This window comes from Zingiber officinale, chromosome 11A, assembly GCF_018446385.1.
Source record: "Zingiber officinale cultivar Zhangliang chromosome 11A, Zo_v1.1, whole genome shotgun sequence".
In the NCBI taxonomy this organism is placed as follows: domain Eukaryota; kingdom Viridiplantae; phylum Streptophyta; class Magnoliopsida; order Zingiberales; family Zingiberaceae; genus Zingiber; species Zingiber officinale.
In genome coordinates this window covers 50,330,850-50,342,549 of record NC_056006.1, presented here as the reverse complement: position 1 = coordinate 50,342,549, position 11,700 = coordinate 50,330,850, and the positions used below count along the sequence as shown (strand labels likewise).

General features: G+C 39.7%; 2 long non-coding RNA genes across 2 annotated transcripts; both read left to right on the top strand.

Moving 5' to 3' along the window:
• The first annotated feature begins 2,479 nt into the window (after window positions 1-2,479).
• Window positions 2,480-3,435, top strand: LOC122032529. Its single transcript, XR_006126123.1, has 3 exons — window positions 2,480-2,849; window positions 2,929-2,967; window positions 3,246-3,435. It is a non-coding gene; the product is annotated as an uncharacterized LOC122032529 (long non-coding RNA).
• A 6,394-nt stretch (window positions 3,436-9,829) lies between these two features.
• Window positions 9,830-10,965, top strand: LOC122032276. Its single transcript, XR_006126017.1, has 3 exons — window positions 9,830-10,513; window positions 10,593-10,631; window positions 10,910-10,965. It is a non-coding gene; the product is annotated as an uncharacterized LOC122032276 (long non-coding RNA).
• Window positions 10,966-11,700: the final 735 nt, after the last annotated feature.

Below are 11,700 nucleotides of genomic sequence, written 5' to 3'. Positions count from 1 at the left end.
ACTTAATTATAAACTTAATTAAAATTATTTTAAAACTTATTTAAAAACTTAATTAAAATTATTTTAAAACTAAATTATTTTAAAAACATAATTAAAATTATTTTAAAACTTAATTAAAATTATTTTTAAAACTTAATTAAAAACTTAACTAAAATTATTTTAAAAACTTAATTAAAATTATTTTAAAACTTATTTCAAAACTTAACTAAATTATTTTAAAAACTTAATTAAAATTATTTTTAAAACTTAATTAAAATTATTTTAGAACTAAATTATTTTAAAAACTTAATTAAAATTATTTTAAAACCAAATTATTTTAAAAACTTAATTAAAAACTTAACTAAAATTATTTTAAAAACTTAATTAAAATTTTTTTAAAAACCTAATTAAAAACTTAATTAAGAATTATTTATAAATTAAAAAACAACTTAATTATCTTAAAAATTATTTAATCTAAAATCATAAATACACTTCAACCAACTTTATAAACAACTAACCCACTCAATTTCATCCTTTAACCAAACTTTGGTTTAATCCTACATTGTGTAGGCACCCAAAGCTCTGGATAAATGGATTTTGGATAGCGGCTGCTCCAGACACAAGACTGGGGATTAGCACAAATTTACCAACATTGAATTTAAAAGCTTAGGGTCAGTTGCCTTTGGAAACAATGGCAAGCTAAAAGTAATTGGTACAAATGAAATACAATTGCAATCAAATATTTCAATTAAAAAGGTTTTACTTGTTGAACATTTTAATTACAATTTGCTTAGTATAAGTCAACTCTGTGATTCAGGATTTAAGGTTAAATTTTTATCTTCTGAATGCTTAATAAGTTACAATGACTCAACTAATATATTACTAAAAGGCTTTAGAGATAAAAATATATACTCTATTCATCTACCTAAAACAATATCCAAATGTTTTCTAACTAATAATGATGAAACTTGGCTATGGAATAGGAGATTAGCTCATACCCACCTTAGAAATTTATTAAACTTAAGAAAAATGGTTTAGTAAAAGGTTTGCCAAAACTAGGAAATCCTATAAATAAATTTTGTAATTCTTGTCAACAAGGAAAACAAATTAAATCAACTCATAAACCTACAAATCAAAATAGAACAAATAGAATACTTGAACTAATACATTTTGATTTATTTGATTCTCATGAAATAAAATCTTTAAATGGAAATCTTTATTGCTTAGTAATCATTGATGACTACTCTAAATTTACCTGGGTAAAATTCTTATCAAATAAAAGCAACACTTTTGAAGCATTTAAACATTTCTGTAAACAAGTAGAAAATGAAAAAGACATTAAAATTAAGAAAATAAGAAGTGATAATGGAGGTGAATTCAAAAATCAAAACTTTAATACTTTTTGTTTAGAGAATGGATATCACCATGAGTTTTCATGCCCTAAAACTCCACAACAAAATGGTTTAGTAGAATGTAAGAATAGAACCTTACAAGAAGCTGCTCGCACAATGTTAAATGAATATAATATACCAAAATATTTTTGGGCTGAAGCTGTTAATACAGCTTGTTATTTCCAAAATCGAATTATAATTAACAAAGACCAAAATAAAACATCTTATGAAATTTACTTTAATAAAATTCCTAACATAAAATATTCCAAAGTTTTTGGTTGTAATGTTCACATCTTAAATCTTAAAGATCACTTAGGCAAATTTACTTCAAAAACTAACCAAGGAATTTTTCTTAGGTACTCATCTACAAGTAGAGCCTATAGAGTTTACAATAAATCTACTTTGAAAATTGAGGAAACCACCAATGTAACCTTTAATGAAAATGATCATATTTCAATCAATGAACATGGTCTAAATTCTAGTCATCCAGTTAATCAAGAAGAAGAAGATGAATTAACAAAAAACAAACAACCTGAAATTTCTAATCAAAGAATATTAAAATCTAATCTTAATCATCCAGTTAATCAATGTAAAATACCAGAAATAGGCAAATATTAATAAGGGAATTTTCTGGAATTTTTAGAAATTTTTCGGGAATTTTTCGGAGCTCGTATGGACGAGTTAACGGGGATGAAAACGGGGTCCGGAAAAGCCTGTTTAGGCTACCCTGTTTTAATGAGGAAAAGTTTTAATTTTTCCTTTTCCTTTTCTTTTTCTTTTTTTTCTTCTTTTTCTCCGGTTTTCTCCGATGCTGAACCCGCGTGCCGACTTCTTCCTCCTCGCGTGCCCGACACCTCGTCGCGACCCGTGCCCTAACCGGCGCCTCTTCCCTTCTTCTTTTCTTCCCCTCGCGCCCGATCACTTCCCATTTCTTCTCCTCACTTTCTCTAGTTGCCTCCGCCCGATTCTTCTCCTCATCATCTTCTTCATCGCGTCGCCGCCTGACGCCGCAACCCTACTTTCTCCTCCCTGGGTTCGTGATACCGCCGGCCGTCTCCTCTGTGCCGGTCACCAGTTCGACCCAGTGCCGCTGTCGCCGCTGTCGCCGACCCTTCTTTCCTCTTCCTCCATCATTTTTGCCCTTAGCCGACGCCACCACAGCAACACACGGGCGAGCCCTAGCGCCGGCTGCCCCTTTTGCACAGAGAGGTCGTAGCGTGGAGGACTGGTGGTGCGACATTCTAGCCGCAATTAGACTGAAGGTGATTGGAGAGGCCGCACAGTGCTCTAGTTTCCCTTGCCAAAGCAAGACCATCGTCCAGTTTACTGTCGCTGTTGATCAGTGCTGTCATCGTAAGGAGAAGGAGCATCGCTTAAGGGATTAGGCCAACCTTCCCTTTTCTGTGGAGTCGGGAAGAATTTGCAGATCTCACACAAGAGGAGTCCACGATCTCTTCCTCTTCACTGCCCAGAGTCAGGGTAAAACTTCGATTTAATCTCTTGTTGTCTGATCATTTTAACTTCACTAGAATCCTTATGTTGGTTGGAATAATTGCAGGTGTTGGCGATACAGACAGAACCTAGAGAGCAGTGAAAGGTAAGGTTCTTGTTTAATGTTTATGGATTTAGGTTTTGATGTGGACAAGTTAATTGATGATTAATTAAGGTTAATCAATAATTAGGGTTTTTTTTTCCTAATTGAATTAAGAGTTTGATTTAGTTATTTGATATAGGTTGAGTAACTAAATTATATGTGTTTAATTAGGTAGGTTAATGATTATGACTTAGGGTTTTGTCCTAAGTTGTGTTGGGAATTTTATTTAGCAATTCATTGGAATTTTAGCTAAATAAAATAAATCTCTGTTGGTATCACAGGACCTTGACGCGAGACGAGTATCTCGACGTCGTGTTCGGACCAGATTTGACATTTCCTATTGGAGACGGGTACTTTTGACTTATTGTCTTTGATATGCTTAGTAATGAAAATAATATGTTGCATTAATTGTGTTTCCTATTTGTTTCGGTTAATCACTGCCCAATACATGTTACCTGTTTGATTAATTGTTTGTTTGCATCTCGTATTGATTTTGTACCTGATCTTTCATGCTCATGGGTAGTGATATAACCATGTTTCACATGTTCAGGACCTAGGTTTGATACCTTATTGATCAGTATATCTTGATATGATTTATTCACTATGGTGCCCATTGTTATATGTCCAGAGGTTGGTTTAGTATATTACCATGCTTAGTGACATGCACCATTTGCATGATCGCATGCTGTGCGATAGATTGCTCCATTATTGTCGAGCACTTTGCTAGTTTTCATCACTGTTCGGTGCTCCGTTGTGACGCTCATGGGTAGCGTGACACAGCGTGGTAGCACGTCAGTTTGACTCTTCCGGTGCTCCGTTGATCCGCTCAGGGGTAGTGTGACGCAGCGTGTAGCACGTTAGAGATTCCTCCCCGTCATAGCGTACCGGGAGATGAGAGCATTGCGCTCCCCCATTTATGATTTGGGGTAGGCGTATGTATGTACTCCGACAGCATCCCGTCCACTCGATCACTCATCAGGAGTAGTGTTGCTGAGTGCACGGTTGTCACAACCCTACCCACTTGGTCCCACTTTTGTTGTGAGTTGGCTGACTGGCGTCAGGGGTGACCATGACATTGGCATCATATGCATGATGCATTTATTATTTGTGATTGTGTTTGCTGCATTTATATACTACATATTGTTTGGATACCTATGTTTGACATGCATACAGGTCTTCTATACCTTTCGGACTGTTTGTCCTTATACCGGGTCCTGGTTAGTACAGATTCTCTCCTGTCTTCTTCGGTTTGCATTTACCTTTATTTTTATCAGGAGACTGTACGCATGATTAGTGCTAGGTGTTATTTCTTTACTTTGCATATCAATTGTACCTGCTGAGTGTTGGACTCACCCCGCCTCCATTGTTGATATTTTCAGGTTGATGCTGTCAGGAGGGAGTTCCAGTCGCTAGTCCCCACAGCACATAGTGCTAGATCCCTGCAGACCTCCAGCTATTTGCTATCGTTTGTATTGTTTTGATTCTCACTTGACTATATTTGGATTTGGATGTTGAATACTTAGATATTAAATAATTTGTCTCGTTGATGGATTTGTTTTCGATTTTATACTACTACATGTTTGCCTGGACGGCAGAAGAGGTAAGAAAATCGGATTTGGGCTTTACGAGTGTAGTTGAGTAGGGTTGATTTCGAGTCAGAGTATTACTATGTTGTTTATTTTATTAACTGCGTGGTTGTGACAGCCAGAGGCTGAATACTTATATAAACTGCGTGGTGATTGGTTTTATTTACTGTTATTATTCCAGCCGCCTGTGGCTGAGGTATATGGGTTATGTAGAAGTTTCAGATTGTCCGCTGTACAGGGGAGATGTTGTCGAAATTTCTTCGGATGGGGACTCCTCTGGGGCGTGACAATTTAGTGGTATCAGAGCACAGTTTTACGATCTTTTGTTTTCGTATTTTGGATGTTTGGGATAACCTGATACCTATTTATTTACTTGGTATCAGAGCGCCAAGTTTGGCGAGACTTGTTGGATTTTTGTATTTTGAATTTCCGGGATTTATCTGATACCAATTTATTTGGTATCAGAGCGGGTTATGATACCTGCTATTGGTGTTCTGGAGATTTATCGGATACCGGTTGTTGGTATTCTGGATATTCGGGTTAGCCGGGTTTGCGTGACAAACTGGGCATTTTCGGATTTTCGATATGGTTATGTTATAGATTTCTGTTTCGGATTTATTTGGATTTCCGGCGATATTCTCGTTCGGAATTTTGAGGTCAAAAGTTGGGGACTTGACAGCGACGGAATATCTCCAGACGGCATATAGGTATGATGTTTATTTTATGATAGTTATGACATGTATTAGCACTTTATCTTTAGTACTTGTCTGATTGCTGTAGCCCATATTACATGTGATGGGTTAGCCACTGATCTTGCTCGACTCTAATAGAGATCAAGGATTATAGTCTCTGGTGATTTTATATATCATACCATCAGTAGTTTCAGCTTCTGTTACAACTATTATGAGATGGAGGCACATATCAGCCTCTGCTATTGTTAGCTGGGTAATGGATGATACCTACATATTCCTGTGGACTTAGCCAGTAGAGTTTTTATACTCGTATATTTTGGATATTAGGGTATCCGATACGATGAAAATTGATTATTGGGGAGTTATCATGTTTGATCATTGTTGAGAAAGGTTTGAGGTTGATGGATATTATGAGATCAGATATTGTGATATGTTGATTTTTAATGATTTATGAGAGTAAATGTTATGTGGTTGTCTAATGATCTATTACAGGATATTTGTTTTGATGATCTATTAGTGTCAAATATTTTGATGTTCTATTATTTGGTGGACGTTGATGGTGACATAGTGAGTGTCATATATGATATTCACAGATTTGATGATTATAGTTGGTGATCAGATATAGATCGGGTGCTAGAGAGTTTACGGTTGAGTGTGCCGATGAATTTTAATAAATCTGGTTAGTTGTGATTAGTTAACAGGATGATAAAATTGATATTTGCTTCCTCTGATATTGGACTATGTGGATAAATAATGATTTGATGTTTGGAATATTAATTTGTTCTCATGGGGAGTAGAGACTTATTCATCTGATATTATGTGGGCTGATATTTTTGAGGATAAAAAAAAATGAGAGTGTCTTGATGTTCTTGAATTCTGACTTTATCTTTTGGGTCGTATACCTATATACATATGATTATTGTGAGTTTCTAGTAGATTATACCCGAGTGGTTAGACATACATGTCTGATTGTTTATTGGAGGTATTTGTCAATTAAAAACTATGTTGTGGAATGTGCACATATGTTTGAGTGTTTTATTGGATGTATCTTATTGATCTAATCTGAGTTGTGATATGTGCAGATGTGTTGGGTGTAATATTTGAGGTATCTTGTTCATTATATGATTGTTTTGAAAGTATACTTGTGTCGATTATGATTTGTTGGAGGTATCACGATGATTTATACCTATGTTGTGAGTATGTTTGGTGTTACTAATTGGAGGATTATGTAGATCATACATATGTTGTATATGCATCTGTGACAGATGTATAGTGGGTAGCATCATGATGATTCTACCTATGTTGAATGTAGAATGCTGAGAGTCTACATTATGTTATTGATTGTATAACCCTGTCAACTAATTCTCCTATTAGTGGGTGACCAACCCACTAGGATGATGATAGAGTTGACTATGGATTTGATTTATTTACTAGGTTGATTATACCTTTGGCTGCCTACAGTGATATGTGGTTGAGTGATCTCGTGCAGCCTCTAGTTAGATAGTTAGGTGCCTTGGACACTTATGGATCGTTTGTGGTAGAGCGGAGTTCCCACATATACATATTTCAGATTGCTTGTAGCGGAGCATTGCTCCCATATTAATTGCAGATACATGTTATGGATTATTGTAGTAGAGTGTTACTCCTACATATTGAGGATTTCTTGTGGTAGAGCGTTGCTCCCACATATGTGGTATTTTCTGTGATGGAGCGTTGCTCTCACACTGGAGGATTTATGCTTAGATGATTTATATCGTTGGTGATCATATTTCAGACTTATTGTCGAGGATCTTATGGATTGGGAATGTCTGTGATACGGACATTATGTGTATTGGTTTTACCATTAGGGCTTGCGGAGCCTTAGATGTTTTCATGGGCTAGATGATTTGGGTATCCTTAGGATATTGGATCAGTATTCGTTATCGTTATTGATGACGTGGTGTTTTATTCCTGATTTGAGGTGTATCACGCACATCATCTTTGCATAGTTCTAGAGTTGTTTCGATGGAAACGTCTAGATGTGAAGATCAGTAGTGCGTATTTTGTTTGTCTTCTGTGAGATGTTTGAGACACACGGTCACCAATAGGAGTATACCGTGGTTCCACAAGAGGACGAGGTTGTTACCGTTGGGAGTAGACGGAGTCTATAGAAGAGGCTCGCAACTTCCTTTGTTTGGCTCGATATTTCCGGAGATACGTTGAGGGTTTCTCTCGGATAGCTATGTCACTGACACGCCTGACCTGGAAAGGTGTGAAGTTCACTTGGACTAAGGATGACAAGACCAGCTTCTAGGAGCTGAAGCGGAGACTAGTGTCGGCTCCGATTTTGGTTTTACCTTTTGGAGAGGACGGATATGTCCTCTACACCGACGCATCTATTCAGGGTTGAGCGCTGTTCTGATGCAGCACGATATGGTAGTCTTATATGCTTCTCGTCGATTGAAGGAACATGAGAAGAACTACCCTGTGCATGATCTGGAGCAAGTCGTCATTATTTTTTTTTGCCATGAAGATTTGGCGATATTATTTATATGGCGTTACATTTGAGATTCTCACTGATCATAAGAGTCTCAAATACATTTTTTCTCAGAAGGAGCTTAATCTCCGACAGAGGAGATGGATGGAGTTCCTGAAGGATTTTGATTGTACCATTAGCTATCACCCGGGGAGAGCTAATGTGGTTGTAGATGCGCTTAGCAGAAAGTCCGGAGGAACTTTAGCTTGCCACCGAGTTGTGGACACAGACTTGATTTAAGATTTCTCTGATTTGGGTCTTGAGGCGTAAGGACAGACAGAGCAGGGTGCTCTGGTTACCATGTTTGCTCAGTCGTTGATCAGGACAAGGATACGAGAGCCATAGGCTGCTGATCAGTATTTGCAGTTTATTTATAGCCAGATAGCTTCCGGGCAGCAGACCGAGTTCACCCGAGATGAGGAGGGTGTTATACACTACCGAGGCAGATTTTGCGTGCTTCAGTCTCATCCGATCTTACGGGAGCTACTTCAGGAGGCTCATCGCTCTCGATTTGCGATCCATTCAGGCGGGACCCGTATGTATCGAGACTTGAGACGTTCCTACTGGTGGAACGATATGAAGAAGGACATCGCGGAATTTGTAACTAGATGTCTTGTCTGTCAGCAGGTAAAGGCAGAGCACCAGAGACCTGCTGGATTACTTAGCGGATTCCTATTCCTGAATGTAAGTGGGATCACATTACTATGGACTTTGTGGTAGGTTTGCCGAGGACACGACGAGGCCATGACGCGATTTGGGTAATTTTTGATTGATTAACCAAATCCGCGTACTCGTTAGCGATCCGGAAGACTGATTTCCTGGATCGATTGGTAGATCTGTTTTGCCGGGAGATTATCAGACTACATGGTGTTCCGTTGAGTATCATCTCGGATAGAGATCCACGGTTCACGTCTTGTTCTGGCAGAGTCTGCAGCAGGCCTTGGGCACGCAGCTCTGTTTCGGTACAGCTGTCCATCCTCAGACAGATGGATAGTCAAAGCGGACTATTTTGACTCTAGAGGACTTGTTGAGATCGTGTGTATTGGATTTTTGAGGCAGTTGGAAGGACCATCTGCTATTGGTAGAGTTTGCCTACAACAACGGTTTACATTCGCCTATCCTGATGACACCGTTTGAGGCGTTGTATGGTAGGCCTTGTCGGACACCCACCCTCTGGATGAGGTTGGGAAGGCCCAGTTGTTGGGACCTCATAGAGCCTAGCATGAGGCAAAGTTGGTCCGTACTATTAGACAAAGGATGTCAAAGGCATAAGACTGCCAGAAGAGTTATGCTGACCCGAGTCGGAGACTCTTAGAGTTCTCCATTTGCGACCATGTATTTCTGCGAGTTTTACCCACGAAATGGGTGACGAGATTTGACCTCAGAGGTAAGCCAGCTCCGTGATACATTGGACTTTTCCAGATCTCGGAAAGGATTGGAGCTGTAGCTTACTGGTTGGCACTATCGCCGTCCTTGGCAGGCGTTCACGCCGTATTCCACGTATCTATGCAGAGGAGATACGTACCCGATCCGATACATGTGTTGATAGATAATCTCAGTTCCCTTCAGCTTGACATTACATATGAGGAGGTTCCGGTACGGATTCTCGACCGGAAAGAGCGTCAGTTGCGGAACAAGACTATCCGGCTGGTTAAAGTAGGATGGTAGCATCATTCGGACGAGGAGGCTACTTGGGAGCTCGAGGATACTATCCGAGCTCGATATCCCCATCTTTTCACTTGAGGTATGTGATTTGTTTACCGTTCAGCATTTATACTTTATATCTGTTGTTAGTACTTGCTGATGGTTGAAACAAAATTTTGGGACCAAATTTTTATTAGTGGAGGAGAATGTAAAATACCGGAAATAGGCGAATATTAATAAGGGAATTTTCCGGAATTTTTAGAAATTTTTCGGGAATTTTTCGGAGCTCGTATGGACGAGTTAACGGGGATGAAAACGGGGTCCGGAAAAGCCTGTTTAGGCTACCCTGTTTTAATGAGGAAAAGTTTTAATTTTTCCTTTTCCTTTTCTTTTTCTTTTTTTTCTTCTTTTTCTCCGGTTTTCTCCGATGCTGAACCCGCGTGCCGACTTCTTCCTCCTCGCGTGCCCGACACCTCGTCGCGACCCGTGCCCTAACCGGCGCCTCTTCCCTTCTTCTTTTCTTCCCCTCGCGCCCGATCACTTCCCATTTCTTCTCCTCACTTTCTCTAGTTGCCTCCGCCCGATTCTTCTCCTCATCATCTTCTTCATCGCGCCGCCGCCTGACGCCGCAACCCTGCTTCCTCCTCCCTGGGTTCGTGATACCGCCGGCCGTCTCCTCTGTGCCGATCACCGGTTCGACCCAGTGCCGCTGTGGCCGCTGTCGCCTCTGCCCTAGCGCCGACCCTTCTTTCCTCTTCCTCCATCATTTTTGCCCTTAGCCGACGCCACCACAGCAACACACGGGCGAGCCCTAGCGTCGGCTGCCCCTTTTGCACAGAGAGGTCGTAGCGTGGAGGACTGGTGGTGCGACATTCTAGCCGCAATTAGACTGAAGGTGATTGGAGAGGCCGCACAGTGCCCTAGTTTCCCTTGCCACAGCAAGACCATCGTCCAGTTTACTGTCGCTGTTGATCAGTGCTGTCATCGTAAGGAGAAGGAGCATCGCTTAAGGGATTAGGCCAACCTTCCCTTTTCTGTGGAGTCGGGAAGAATTTGCAGATCTCACACAAGAGGAGTCCACGATCTCTTCCTCTTCACTGCCCAGAGTCAGGGTAAAACTTCGATTTAATCTCTTGTTGTCTGATCATTTTAACTTCACTAGAATCCTTATGTTGGTTGGAATAATTGCAGGTGTTGGCGATACAGACAGAACCTAGAGAGCAGTGAAAGGTAAGGTTCTTGTTTAATGTTTATGGATTTAGGTTTTGATGTGGACAAGTTAATTGATGATTAATTAAGGTTAATCGATAATTAGGGTTTTTTTTTCCTAATTGAATTAAGAGTTTGATTTAGTTATTTGATACAGGTTGAGTAACTAAATTATATGTGTTTAATTAAGTAGGTTAATGATTATGACTTAGGGTTTTGTCCTAAGTTGTGTTGGGAATTTTATTTAGCAATTCATTGGAATTTTATCTAAATAAAATATATCTCTGTTGGTATCACAGGACCTTGACGCGAGACGAGTATCTCGACGTCGTGTTCGGACCAGATTTGACATTTCCTATTGGAGGCGGGTACTTTTGACTTATTGTCTTTGATATGCTTAGTAATGAAAATAATATGTTGCATTAATTGTGTTTCCTATTTGTTTCGGTTAATCACTGCCCAATACATGTTACCTGTTTGATTGATTGTTTGTTTGCATCTCGTATTGATTTTGTACCTGATCTATCATGCTCATGGGTAGTGATATAACCATGTTTCACATGTTCAGGACCTAGGTTTGATACCTTATTGATCAGTATATCTTGATATGATTTATTCACTATGGTGCCCATTGTTATATGTCCAGAGGTTGGTTTAGTATATTACCATGCTTAGTGACATGCACCATTTGCATGATCGCATGCTGTGCGATAGATTGCTCCATTATTGTCGAGCACTTTGCCAGTTTTCATCACTGTTCGGTGCTCCGTTGTGACGCTCATGGGTAGCGTGACACAGCGTGGTAGCACGTTAATTTGACTCTTCCGGTGCTCCGTTGATCCGCTCAGGGGTAGTGTGACGCAGCGTGTAGCACGTTAGAGATTCCTCCCCGTCATAGCGTACCGGGAGATGAGAGCATTGCGCTCCCCCATTTATGATTTGGGGTAGGAGTATGTATGTACTCCGACAGCATCCCGTCCACTCGATCACTCATCAGGAGTAGTGTTGCTGAGTGCACGGTTGTCACAGCCCTACCCACTTGGTCCCACTTTTGTTGTGAGTTGGCTGACTGGCGTCAGGGGTGACCATG